This window comes from Geotrypetes seraphini, chromosome 7 (assembly GCF_902459505.1).
Source record: "Geotrypetes seraphini chromosome 7, aGeoSer1.1, whole genome shotgun sequence".
Lineage (NCBI taxonomy): Eukaryota > Metazoa > Chordata > Amphibia > Gymnophiona > Dermophiidae > Geotrypetes > Geotrypetes seraphini.
The window spans coordinates 60,216,325-60,229,343 of NC_047090.1; the positions used below are offsets into that span (position 1 = coordinate 60,216,325).

Consider the following 13,019-nt stretch of genomic DNA (forward strand, 5'->3'; position numbering starts at 1 on the left):
TGGGAATGGGGGACTAAGGGAGTGGGTGAAAGATTAGGGGACGGGTTTAGGAGACTGGGGAAGGGAGAGACAGAGGGAATGCGAGAGAGACAATAAAAGCCAGTAAGAAAATGAGAAATGAAATAGACTAGAGGGTGAGAAAGAGAAAGGAAGATAAGCGCTGTGAGGAAAAAAAATATAAAATGAAAGATCAGTGTCAGACAGATGTAGAGAAGGAAAGGAAGAAGAAAAGAAGCAAGAGATGAAATGGAAAAAAGTCAACCTTGAAAAGAATTTAGGAGAAAACTGATATGTGGAATGTGGAATAGAGACTCGAACCAGCCCAATTAGAAAAATAAAATGTTCAGACCACAAAAGTAAAAAAGAAAAAAATGTATTTTTAATGCTTTTAAAGTACTGGGATGTGCCTGCTTTGTGAAATGTACATTTTTTTTCTTCTGTTTTTGTATTTTGCGGAGTACAGGAGAAAATACATTTCAATTTTTCTTTTACCAGTATTTGCACTGCTTATAAAGTCTCAGCCTCTTTTACAAAGCTGCGCTAGCGGCTGCCGTACGGCAACAGCCCCGAAGCCCTTTAAATCTCTATGGGCTTCGGGGCCGTTAGCGCAGCGCAGTGCAGCCGCTAGCGCACCTTTGGAAAAGAGGCCGTCTGTTTTTGTTGGGGGTCTCCATTTCAGGTTTTTTTCTGCATATTTTTATTATTCCCTATTTTGAATCACATGAGGGTCTTGTCTATGTTCTGCATATGTGACTGAGGTAAAGGATTCTGCTAGCATGTAGTGTCTGTCTAGGAATGTGTAATAGTCTAGCTTGTTTCAGTTTCCCAATAGTAGGTATACTGGTGCTCTAGGACAGTGTTTCTCAACTTTTTCAAGCCAAGTATCCCCTAAATCTACAAATATCAAACGAGTATCCCTGCCCAAGCTCTACCCTTGACCCACCCAAGTTCTGCCCTAGACACCTAACTACAATGCAAATTCTTCCATTCATTTTTTATATACACACAATATAGGGCTCCTTTTACTAAGCCAAAACTAGCGGTTTTAGTTTACACTGCAATGCCGTGCGCACTAGACGCTAACACCTCCGTAGAGCTTGCATTAGTAGTTTTCATTTAGCGCAGGGTTTGCGCGCGCTAATCCTCAGCGCGCGCTAAAAACGCTAGCGCACCTTAGTAAAAGGAGCCCATAATCCTGTTAACAATACATAATGGTATGTTAATTATCATTTATATTCTGTTTTTTTCAAAGAGATCAAGGCAGATGACTTTAAAATATGAAGTGTCACCTCAGTAACAGCTACAGAAATATAGAGAGCAGATATAAATTCTCAAAACTGACACATTTCAATCACTAAATTGAAAGCAAAATCATTTTCCCTACCTTTTCTATCTGATGTTTTATTTTTCTAATCATCTTTTCCCAGTCTCTGGTTGCGCTTCCTTGTGTCTGTGTTCTTAACTTTGTTTCCAGGGCCTTCTTATCCAATGACTGTTTTCTCTCCTTCTTCACTTTCTGCCCTGCATCCATCTTTGGCATTAACTTTTATCATTCATCTTTTTTCCATTTTTCTGCTTTCTTCTCAAAATCTACTTTTCCATGTCTTCCCTTCCTATCTCTCTCCTCTCCCATGGTCTGGCATCTCTCTCTCTTTCTCTCCCCCTTTTCCATGATCCAAAATTTCTGTCCTTCCTCCTCTCCCTCCCCCCAGTGGTCTGACACCTCTCTCCTTCCCTCCCTCCCAGTGGTCCATCTCTCTCCCTCCCCCTTCCCACAGTCTGGCATCTCCTCTCCTTCCCGCAGTCTGGCATCTCTCTCTCCCCTCCTTCCCTTCCATTCCCTGGTCTGGCATCTCTCTCTCTCGTTCCCTCCCCCTCCCCCTTCCACTGGTCTGACATATCTCTCTCCTCCAACCCCATGCAGGTGTATGCACCTCTCATTCTTCCTTCCCTCCCCTGCCCCTCTCCCCAACCCATAGCCCCTCTCTAGGCCCCAACCCTTTAATCTCCCTCTCATCCCCATGATTTCCCACCCCGGGACTACCGAGGTACCTGGTGGTCCAGCGGGAGTCTTTGTGGCAGGAGAGTGGTCCTCTTGCTCCTGCCTCCTTGCAGCTGCCTTCTAAAATGGCTGCTGCAACCTCTCGCTGCAGCTCATGGGAGCAATGGGAGAGGAAGAAATACCATGAGCAGATATACTACAGGAAATACCATGAGCAGATGTAAGAGGTCACAGCAGCTATTTTATAAGGCTTCACCAAGATTAATAGTAAGTAGAGGCTTTACAGTGATTACAATTGGTCTGAGCTTTGCACAAAAAGAGTGGGGGGGTGTGTCAAAAAATGATGGTCCCCGGGTGTCACATATGCTAGGTACGCCACTGATTATTATTATATTGTTATTTGACAGAATGTCTTTTTTTCTAGTATTAGCTCATCAAGTACCACAACTGAGCTCAACATTCTCTATTCACTGGAAAGAAAGATAAGAAACAATATTAATTAGCAAAATGAGAAGACAACTCTAGTCTTGAGTGCTTTTGTAAGGTGTTAACTTGAATCTAAAAAAAGAAATGTGTCAAACTGCAATCCTAGAGGGCTACAAACCAGTCAGTTTTTCAGGATATCAGTAACCGGCATCTGTCAAAAAACGACAGTTACAGAAGCAGGGGAAAGGCCTAAGCAAGTTTTAGATACATCTAAAACCAGCTTTGATTATCGGTACTTGGATGATCTGTCCTTTTGATTGTCAAAGTACTGATTTTGGCCATTTTTTGGACTTTTTAAAAATTTTTATAATGAGCCCCTTAGGATATAAGTGCTAACTAAATAAAAATAAATTATTCACATCATCCGGGATATCTACTCTATTGCAGATTTTGGTATCATCTGCAAAGAGGCAAATCTTATCCGACAAGACCTTCAACAATATTGCTTATAAAAATGTTTAAAAAACAGGCCCAAGAACAGAATCTTGAGGCACACCACTGGTAGCAATCCCTTTCCTAAAAGTGATCTCCATTGACCACTACACTCTGTCACCTTCCACTTAACCAGTTCCTGACACAGCCCGTCACTTTGGGACACTCAGTTTATTAGATGCCCGATTGGAACACTGTCAAAGGATTTGCTAAAATCTAACTACTCGACCAGCCTCTCTTAACTTTTCCAGATATTTTTGCCTATCTTTCTCTTTCTGCAATCTTTTGTAGCTCTCATCGGCACACTTTCAACAAGTTGCGTGTGGGTGCGGCTGCTTCTGTTGAATCATCTTCTCTGACGCAACTGGAAATAGGAAGTTGCATCAGAGGAGTAAGCGAACTACTGCTTCAGCACGCTCTAAAATACAAAAGGCCTGCAACCTGAACTTTAAGGAAGGCCACTGCCAAACTTGTTTCTAGGCCCGCCTGAAGAAAAACCAGGACCATCGAAATGGGAGCTCTCTCAGGCTCCACGTGATCCTGAGCACACCACTGTTGGAAAGCCTTGCAGGCTGTGGCATAAAATGCAATTAGCAGAGGGTGTCATTGAGTGCAAAAGTTTTGAGATAACTACATCCAAACACTGAGCTTCATCAAAGCTGAGCGCTTCAGAGATATGCCGTAAGACCAAAGCACCTTTTTATTGATATCACCATGACTGAGGTGATATCAATAAAGAGGGAGCTAGAGCTTTTTGTCCCACTAAAAACGGATGGGATCCACAAACCATGGGTAATGATGCTAGTCTGAAGCTACTAGAATCACCAGGCTGGGATGCGTTGCTATGCGGTGGAGGACCTGACTGACTTGAGGCCACGGAGGGAACACATACAGGAGCTTTTGAGCAGGCCAGGATCTGGCCAACGTATACGGCTCTAGCTTCCTCACTGTTTTGTCGCCTGAAAAAGCGCATGGCCTTCGAGTTCTCTGCTAAGGCCAACAAGCCCATCTGGGGCTGACCACAGTGCTGTACAATCTGATGGAATGCCTCCTGCAAGAGGGACCATGTTTCCGAGTCCTTGATCTGTCAGCTAAGGAAGTCTACCTGAACATTGTTGACTCTGGCCACTGGGCCACCGAAAGAGACAGAAGATGAGCTTCCACCCAACAGAACAGCATGCGAGCCTTTCAAGGGAGAGCTTCTTGTGCCTTCTTGATGATTTACATACGCCACTGCTTTGGTGTTGTTGGAGAAACTCGTATGCTGTTCCTATCAGGAGGGACTGGAGAGCAAGTAGCGCCAGCCAAATTGCAAGAAGCTCCAGACGACTGATCGACCAACATTTCTGACGAGGAGACCATGCCCCTCAGTGATCACCCCAACCGAACAGACTGGCATCCGTCATAAGAGTCATCCATTCGGAAATCCAACGAAGGCAGCCCTGGCAGAGAGCCTCCTCCTGAAGCCACCAGCCCAAGCTGCTGTGAGCTGGCACCGTCCAGGGGAGCGGCATCTGAAGAGGAACACTCTGCAGAGACCATCAAGAGAACAGGGACTCCTGTAAAGGGCACATATATAATGTAGACCAGGGGACTGCCTCCAAAGAGGCTGCCATTGACCCCAGAACCTGCAGTTAATGCCAGGCCAGGAGATTTATGATCTGCCATTGAAGTTTCTGTCTGCATGCCTCGGGAAGCTTGTGTGTATGTATGTGTGTGCATACGTGTGTGTGACTGGTCTTTTTATCTGCTTGTGTGTGTTTCTTTGGGCCTATATGTACAGATGCTATTGTCGGGTGACATGTGCCTAAAAATTAAATAAAAGCCCAAGTTATCACAGATCCAGGATTTAATTAAACAGAATGTGCAAAGAAGCAGACAGAAGCTGCTGAAAGAAAATAAGTGTAGTTTTATTATTGCTAACTTAAATGCTGTTAAAAACTGACAAGAGGAAAAGTAATAATATATTTTGTGAATCATTTAATTGGTCTCATAGACATGGAAACTGACAATGGAGCATTCCCAAATTCCTGCCAAAATGCTTATAATATCTAAAATATAATTATATTTATCTGAAATTAAATGTAGGAGAAAAGGCCAGAACAATAATAAATTATAAATATGACATGAAAAAAATGACATCTTAGGGGCAATTCTGTAACAATATGTGACAAGAGGACACTGCTATTTATTTTATTTCTAATCCATCTTTATCTTTCATCTCTTTTTCCTCCTGTTCTAGCTTCTCTTTCCAATCTTTTCCTCCTATTTTGATTTTGAAAGGAAACTTTGCAATGAGATGGCATAGGATGAAGTTAAGAGGTTCATGCATATGCATGAGAGAGATTTGCATATAATGGAGGTGAAATGCATGCAAATCTCCTCCATGCATATTCATTAGGGCTATCCTGAAAACCTGACTAACTGGTGGTCCTCCAGGGCAGGGTTGGGAACCACTGCTTTATAGGATGTTTTAATCGTTTCTTGATGCACTTTATGCTGAACAACCTTTGGTCGTTTTGTCTTCCCCCCTTTATGTTCCTCCCTTCTCCCTCCTTTTTCTTTAAACATTGTAGTTCTTTCTTCCTCTTGTTTCTGTCATGTAGGTGTATTGTTATTTATTTATATATACAGTCAAACCTTGGTTTGCGAGTGTTTTGCAAGACGAGCAAAACACTCGAGCAAATCGTGCCTCGTAAACTGAGCGTTGACTTGATTTGCGAGCCTCCCCCGAGAACCGGCATCGCCCCCCCCTCCCCCGCTCTCGAACGCACCCCCCCCTCCGCGCAAACTGCATCCCCCGCCCAAACACAAGCCCTTACCCCAATCTGGCACCGGCACACTGCACCAACCCACAGGACATGCCGGTGCCGGTGCCCAAAGATCCTGCCTCTTGCCTGAGCTGGGCCTTGAGCATCTGCGCATGAAGGCCTTGAGCATGCACAGATGCTCAAGGCCCAACCCAGGCATGAGGCAGGATCTTCGGGCACCGGCACGTCCTATGGGTCAGTGCTGCATGCTGGTGCCAGACTGGGGTAAGGGCTTGTGTTTAAGCAGGTGAGGGATACCGGTTCACGAGCATGGAGGGCAATGCCAGTTATCGGGGTGGGGGGGGGTAGAAGTATGCCAGTGGCCTCAGTGGTGGGGTGCGAGGTGGAGCAGCGTTGGTGTACTCAAGGGTGGTGGAGCAACTCCAGTGGCCTCGGGGGGGGGGGGGGGGGGAAACAAATCAAGCGAGTTTCCCTTACTTTCTATGGGGAAACTTGCTTTGCTATATGAGCACTTTGGTTTACAAGCATTCTTCTGTAACAAATTATGCTCGTAAACCAAGGTTCCACTGTACAGTATATATATATATATATATATATATATTGTCACGATCCTAGACCTAAAGGTGGACTCGTGCCTAGCAATCCTAGTGCTAAAGCTAGCCCTAGGATATACAGGAGAAAAGAAATTGAGGACTTCCCCGTTAATGCTGAAATAAACCATGGGAAGGGAGTACAGGAGGAACAGGGGAACAGCCTAGAACAGCTTCTAAGGCATACTTCTCCCTCTGCTAGTCCCCAGCTGAAAAGGATAATTAAAACTCCAGGAAAAGCTAAGGAGGCAAGGCAGGTAGCTCCTCCCTCTCTCAGAACAGGGCAGGCTCGTTTGAGCCATTTAGAGGCTGCTCTCAGGAGAAGAAAGGCAGTCTTGCCTGGGTCAGCTAGAGGAGAGGACTCACCTGATGGGGCTCTTGGATCTCAGGATATTGAGATGAGAGAATGTGACAATGAATGTGAAGCCAGCCAGCTGACAGCACCAGAACCCATGGAATGGGTGCAGACTAAGGGATGGCCTGAAGATGTCTGTATGGATCTTAGCTAAGTGGCAGTGCTGGTTAGTTTGAAAGCAACAGTAGTAATTTCCTTGTATTGTATGCCAAGCAAGCTGCTTAGGAGACTGAATGAGACAAGGGCTGCTGTGTGTTGTGTGTGAGTGAAAAAAAACGTTTTTGTTATAAGCTGCAGCTAACTGTCTCCCTGAAGTTTATTAGGTTTTGCAGCTGTGATAACTTTACTGAGGGCAGGAAGCAAGTTGGGGAGAATCCACATTCCATATAGGTGGGTTAGTGGGGCCATTCGTGGCGTTCTGTCTTACAGAACATTCAATAGTGGATTCGCTTGCTCCTGTTCCCCTTCCCCCCAATCAGATAAGGTAAACTGATTGAGGCACAAGCCTGGAACATTGCAGGGCTTGAATAGAACGCTGCTAGAACGGCTAGTCAGGCTGCTGTGTGGCTAGACAAGTTGAAAACAGCAGCATATTGGACTCATATTTGATGGACTATTAGTCAACAGTGTTTTGGACTGTGATTCTTTTCTTTTGTCTTTTCTGCTTACCTGAAGTAAGGTGGCAGCGGGGCTCTGCTGTTCAGACTCTGCTATAATTTTGATTTATGGACTAAGAGTCGCATTTGGGAGTCAGGACTGCCGGGAGGCAGACTCCCCTTTCCAGGACACAATAAAGTGTTTTGTGTTTGAACCCTGAACTGACTATTGTGCCAAGTTTGTTCCATATTTGTTCCAGTAAGATCCAGCAGGACTTCCTACTTGGAGGAAGCACGTCGCAGAGAGAAAGGCGTTGTAGTGAGCATTGTCCGGATGTCCTGAAGACCAGGTATCGGCAGTGTTACAATTGTGGTGTCAGAAGTGGGATATAGCGCCTCCTGCTGGACATTTGAGGAACTTGGAAAAAAAAAAATTTTTTTTTTTGGACTTTGGAATTTGTTGTTTTAGTTTGATGTTTTAGTTTGTTATGTTAGTTCCTGTTCTGAAGGATCCAGTGTACGGACGCTTCCGGTGGTGTATCCAGAGTGAATACAGGACCAGGGTGATCCAGCCGTGTGGCGAGGAACCTGACTGGAGGGAAGCCTGGATGTGAATAAGAGGACAAAAACGCAGTAACGACTGGGGGCCAAGGAGGCCTAAAAACAAAAGGCGTAGACTCACCTTGCGCTCTGGTAAGAGGCTTGACCAGGGGGGGTGAGGGAGATTGGCTACCCCAGTAAATTGTACCGCACTTGGGTTGGTCTCTCTCTGTTTTTTTTTGTAGGAAGACCAACGTGATGGACCAACAACAGCTGATTGCTTTCCTGACAGCCGAAAGGCAAGAACAGAGAAAGGACTTGCAGACGGTGCTTAAATCCTCCCAGGACTTATGGGAAGACAGCCAGAAGCAAGCCAGGCAACAGCACAATGAACTTGTGATGGCAATGGGTGAGCAGACCAAACTATTAGTTCAACTGCTACAGCGCCCATTCACAAGTACAGCCGGTGGGCCTGTCCAGAGCCTGGTAGCAGAGAGGACTACCTCCTTACAGGCCCCTGAAGAAAGTAAGGAACAGGCCCGGGGGGATAAGAATACAGGATCCCAAAGGCCGATACATAAAACGGGGTGGTCCAAGCCCAGGGAGGTCTCACGGAAGGGGCTACGTTGTTTCTGCTGTGGGAAAGAGGGGCATACACAAAGATTCTGTAAAAAGAAAAGAGATTTTGTGTACGCCCGGGGACTAGCGGACAAGCACCCTAGGGAATATCGGGTGAAGGTCCTGGTAGCGGACAAAGAAGTCTTAGCTCTGGTTGACACAGGCGCCGAACAATCGGTGGTGTCAAGAAAACTGTGGGAAGAGCTAGGTGAAGGCCCAGGCACAGCGATGGAGAAAGTACCCATAACTTGTATTCATGGGGAGGCCCATGAATACCCGCTTGGACACCTGAACCTTCAGTATAAGGGGAAAAAATCTCTCTTACCAGTGGCCGTATTAGATTCGGCGCCTTACCCCTTAATATTGGGACGGGACTGGCTAGTACAGGCACAGACAGGGAGGTTCAGCGGCGGTGAGAGACAGGGAGGATATGTGTTGGGCACTCAGGTAGAGGGAAGTATAATTGATGCTTCAGCAAGGACACGCAGATCCCGAGCGCAGAAAACGAAACAGTGGAAGCCTACGATTAGGTGGGCCCCACTGTCGGACCAGGCCAGGGCTCCCACACGGGCATACCCTAGGGCCGCAGGTGTATGCTGCTCATGATCAAGTGATTCCGGCTAGGGAAAGAGCCCTGGTTAAAACGGATATCCAGGTATCACCCCCACCCGGTGCATACCTTAGGGTGGCTCCTAGGTCAGGGTTAGCTTTAAAACAAAGAATTGATGTAGCCGCCGGCGTCATTGACCCCGATTTTAAAGGTAACGTTGCGGTGCTATTGGTTAATCATGGGGACAAGGAGTATAAAATACAAAGGGGGGAACGGATGGCCCAGCTAGTTTGTGAAAGAATTTGGCACCCCGACATTGTACAGTGTGTCCGTCTTCCAGAAACAGATAGAGGAGAACAGGGGTTTGGGTCCACAGGGTTGAAGACACTAGAAATAGGTACACCCGTTGCCTTAAACCCCTACCCACGGAAAGAAAGTGGGGACGCTAAATTCGCCTTCTTGGATGCCGAGATACTTAAGTTAAGGGAGGAGTTGACGGCAGCAAGAGACGAGTGGGAAGCCAAAGGGAAGTCCCAGGCAGAAAGCAAAGATGGAGATGGGGCGGATCAATTAAACAGGGAAAGGCAGCAGGCTAGAGATGAGCTTACAGCCCAGTACCATCGTGAAACAGAGAAGCTGAATAACCTCATAGAACAGGTTACCTCCCAGCTCAAGGTGGTGCAAGAGCAAGTAAGGGAAAGCCAGGCACATCAACAAGCGATGCAAAATAGTGTCAGAGAGATTAAGAACACTTGCGGGGAGCTTACAAACAGGACGGGGACGTCGGAAGGGTGGTTGGCGAAACAGAAGCTGCAGGAAGAGCAAATAGAACAGCACGCTCAACACTTTGAAAAGGTTCTAGATACATTTAAAGGAATGGACCAGGACCTTGAGGAAGTGAGACAGCAAATGGAAAATATGCAGAAAGAGGAGTTAGGAGCAATACTCAGTCAGGAAGTTCAGGGGGTAGAACATCCCATCCTATACCTTAGCCGCAAACTATACTCCAATGAGAGAAGCTATGCAACGGTAGAATTGGAGTGTTTGGCGGCCAAGTGGGCAATGCAAACCCTGGAGCATTACCTACAAGGGCAGGAATTCACATTGGTCACTGACCACGCCGCCTTAAAATGGCTTAATACCATGAGGAACAACAACACCAGACTCACTCGTTGGTATCTGGCCCTTCAGACCTTTAGGTTTAAAGTACTGCACCGGCCAGGACAGTTAAATACAAATGTCGATAGTTTATCCCGGATGCAGGACAATGTAGAGGAGGAAGTACATCCAAAGCACAATCAACCTTTTAGGGTAGGTGTATGTCACGATCCTAGACCTAAAGGTGGACTCGTGCCTAGCAATCCTAGTGCTAAAGCTATCCCTAGGATATACAGGAGAAAAGAAATTGAGGACTTCCCCGTTAATGCTGAAATAAACCATGGGAAGGGAGTACAGGAGGAACAGGGGAACAGCCTAGAACAGCTTCTAAGGCATACTTCTCCCTCTGCTAGTCCCCAGCTGAAAAGGATAATTAAAACTCCAGGAAAAGCTAAGGAGGCAAGGCAGGTAGCTCCTCCCTCTCTCAGAACAGGGCAGGCTCGTTTGAGCCATTTAGAGGCTGCTCTCAGGAGAAGAAAGGCAGTCTTGCCTGGGTCAGCTAGAGGAGAGGACTCACCTGATGGGGCTCTTGGATCTCAGGATATTGAGATGAGAGAATGTGACAATGAATGTGAAGCCAGCCAGCTGACAGCACCAGAACCCATGGAATGGGTGCAGACTAAGGGATGGCCTGAAGATGTCTGTATGGATCTTAGCTAAGTGGCAGTGCTGGTTAGTTTGAAAGCAACAGTAGTAATTTCCTTGTATTGTATGCCAAGCAAGCTGCTTAGGAGACTGAATGAGACAAGGGCTGCTGTGTGTTGTGTGTGTGTGAAAAAAAAACGTTTTTGTTATAAGCTGCAGCTAACTGTCTCCCTGAAGTTTATTAGGTTTTGCAGCTGTGATAACTTTACTGAGGGCAGGAAGCAAGTTGGGGAGAATCCACATTCCATATAGGTGGGTTAGTGGGGCCATTCGTGGCGTTCTGTCTTACAGAACATTCAATAGTGGATTCGCTTGCTCCTGTTCCCCTTCCCCCCAATCAGATAAGGTAAACTGATTGAGGCACAAGCCTGGAACATTGCAGGGCTTGAATAGAACGCTGCTAGAACGGCTAGTCAGGCTGCTGTGTGGCTAGACAAGTTGAAAACAGCAGCATATTGGACTCATATTTGATGGACTATTAGTCAACAGTGTTTTGGACTGTGATTCTTTTCTTTTGTCTTTTCTGCTTACCTGAAGTAAGGTGGCAGCGGGGCTCTGCTGTTCAGACTCTGCTATAATTTTGATTTATGGACTAAGAGTCGCATTTGGGAGTCAGGACTGCCGGGAGGCAGACTCCCCTTTCCAGGACACAATAAAGTGTTTTGTGTTTGAACCCTGAACTGACTATTGTGCCAAGTTTGTTCCATATTTGTTCCAGTAAGATCCAGCAGGACTTCCTACTTGGAGGAAGCACGTCGCAGAGAGAAAGGCGTTGTAGTGAGCATTGTCCGGATGTCCTGAAGACCAGGTATCGGCAGTGTTACAATTGATATATATTTTATTTTCTTTTTTTCTTTTTTATGACATTGTACCCTGTTCTTTTGATTTTATATTTTATGTGTTACCTTTGTAAACAGTCTTATAGTTTGATTAGGCGATATAACAAATTTAAATAAAACTTTAAACTTGAACTTCAGCAGTTGGAACCTAGGACAATATCAGATGTACTTTAGTCTAAGGCCCAGAAATATCAATGAAGAGACAAGCTAATTTAATCATGTATTTTTTTAATGAGAATAACTAATGGGAAGACTGCATGGACCTTTTAGGTCTCTATCTGCCATCATTTACTATGTTATTAAGTTAAAGCAAGGAAAAGTTACAAGAGGGAATTTTATAAATAGATCCTAGATGAGATTAAATATTTAATTTTGTTATGCTTCAATATAGCATATCATAGGCATCATTGAATAGAAAAGTTTTAATATTGGATTTAAATTTAGTTAATGAAGATTCATGTCGGAGGTATGATGGAAGAACATTCCAGAGAGTGGGAGCAGTTTCTTAGAAAAATCTTTTGCGTACTATCATACATTACATACCTTTGAGATGGAATAGAAGATTTTATTGACTGGAACGGAGTGTCCTCATTGGAATGTATGGGATGTGTAATCAATCTATAAATCCTGGAGAATTATTTTGCCTCACTTTAAATGTAAGAAGTAAGATTTTAAGTCACTATGTTTGATTAGTAATCAGTGTGCCTTACATCATAAAGGAGTGATGTCATCATATTTTTTGGCTCTGGAGAGGAGTTTAACTGCACTGTTTTGTATAATCTGTAGTCTCTGTAACTCTTTTGGACTTATACCCTGATATACGCCCCCCCCCCCTTTTACAAAACCATAGCACAATTTTTAGCTCTGGCCACAATGGGAACAGCTCTGATGCTCATAAAATTCCTATGAGCGTAGGAGCTGTTACCGCTGTGGCTGGCACTAAAAACCGCACTATGGTTTTGTAAAAGGGGAGATAAAGCATTACAATAGTCTAAATGAGAGGTGATAAAAGAATGAACCTGGAAATTAAGGGATGAAGATTCCAGTAATGGCGATACTGATCTAATCATTCATAATTTGTGAAAACATTTTTTCACAACAGAACCTATTTGTTGATGGAAGATTAATTTGGTATCAAGTAGTGCTGACCGATTCAGGAAAAAAAATATTTATTTCGATTCAGCCTATTGAATCGATTTTTCGATTCAATTTTCCTGCCCAAGTGGGTGTTTTTTTCTAAAATCCTGGTGGGTTTATTTTATAATCTATAAACAAGTATCCCAAGTGGTAGTAAATTATAAATGGAAACAAACTAGCATACCACTATAACCAAGAAGTGCATCACACTCTTCTACCACGGTCTCAGAACTGGAGCCTACGCATGGTATTTATATCACAAACTCGAGTGATCAGCGTAGCAATTTAGCTCCCTGCTCC

At 44.8% G+C, this 13,019-nt stretch overlaps 1 protein-coding gene across 7 annotated transcripts in view; it reads right to left on the reverse strand.

Annotated features, from left to right (window-relative positions):
• The window catches only part of PRR5 (proline rich 5), a 269,323-nt gene that overhangs the window by 165,987 nt on the left and 90,317 nt on the right, over window positions 1-13,019 (reverse strand). The window lies entirely within an intron of this gene.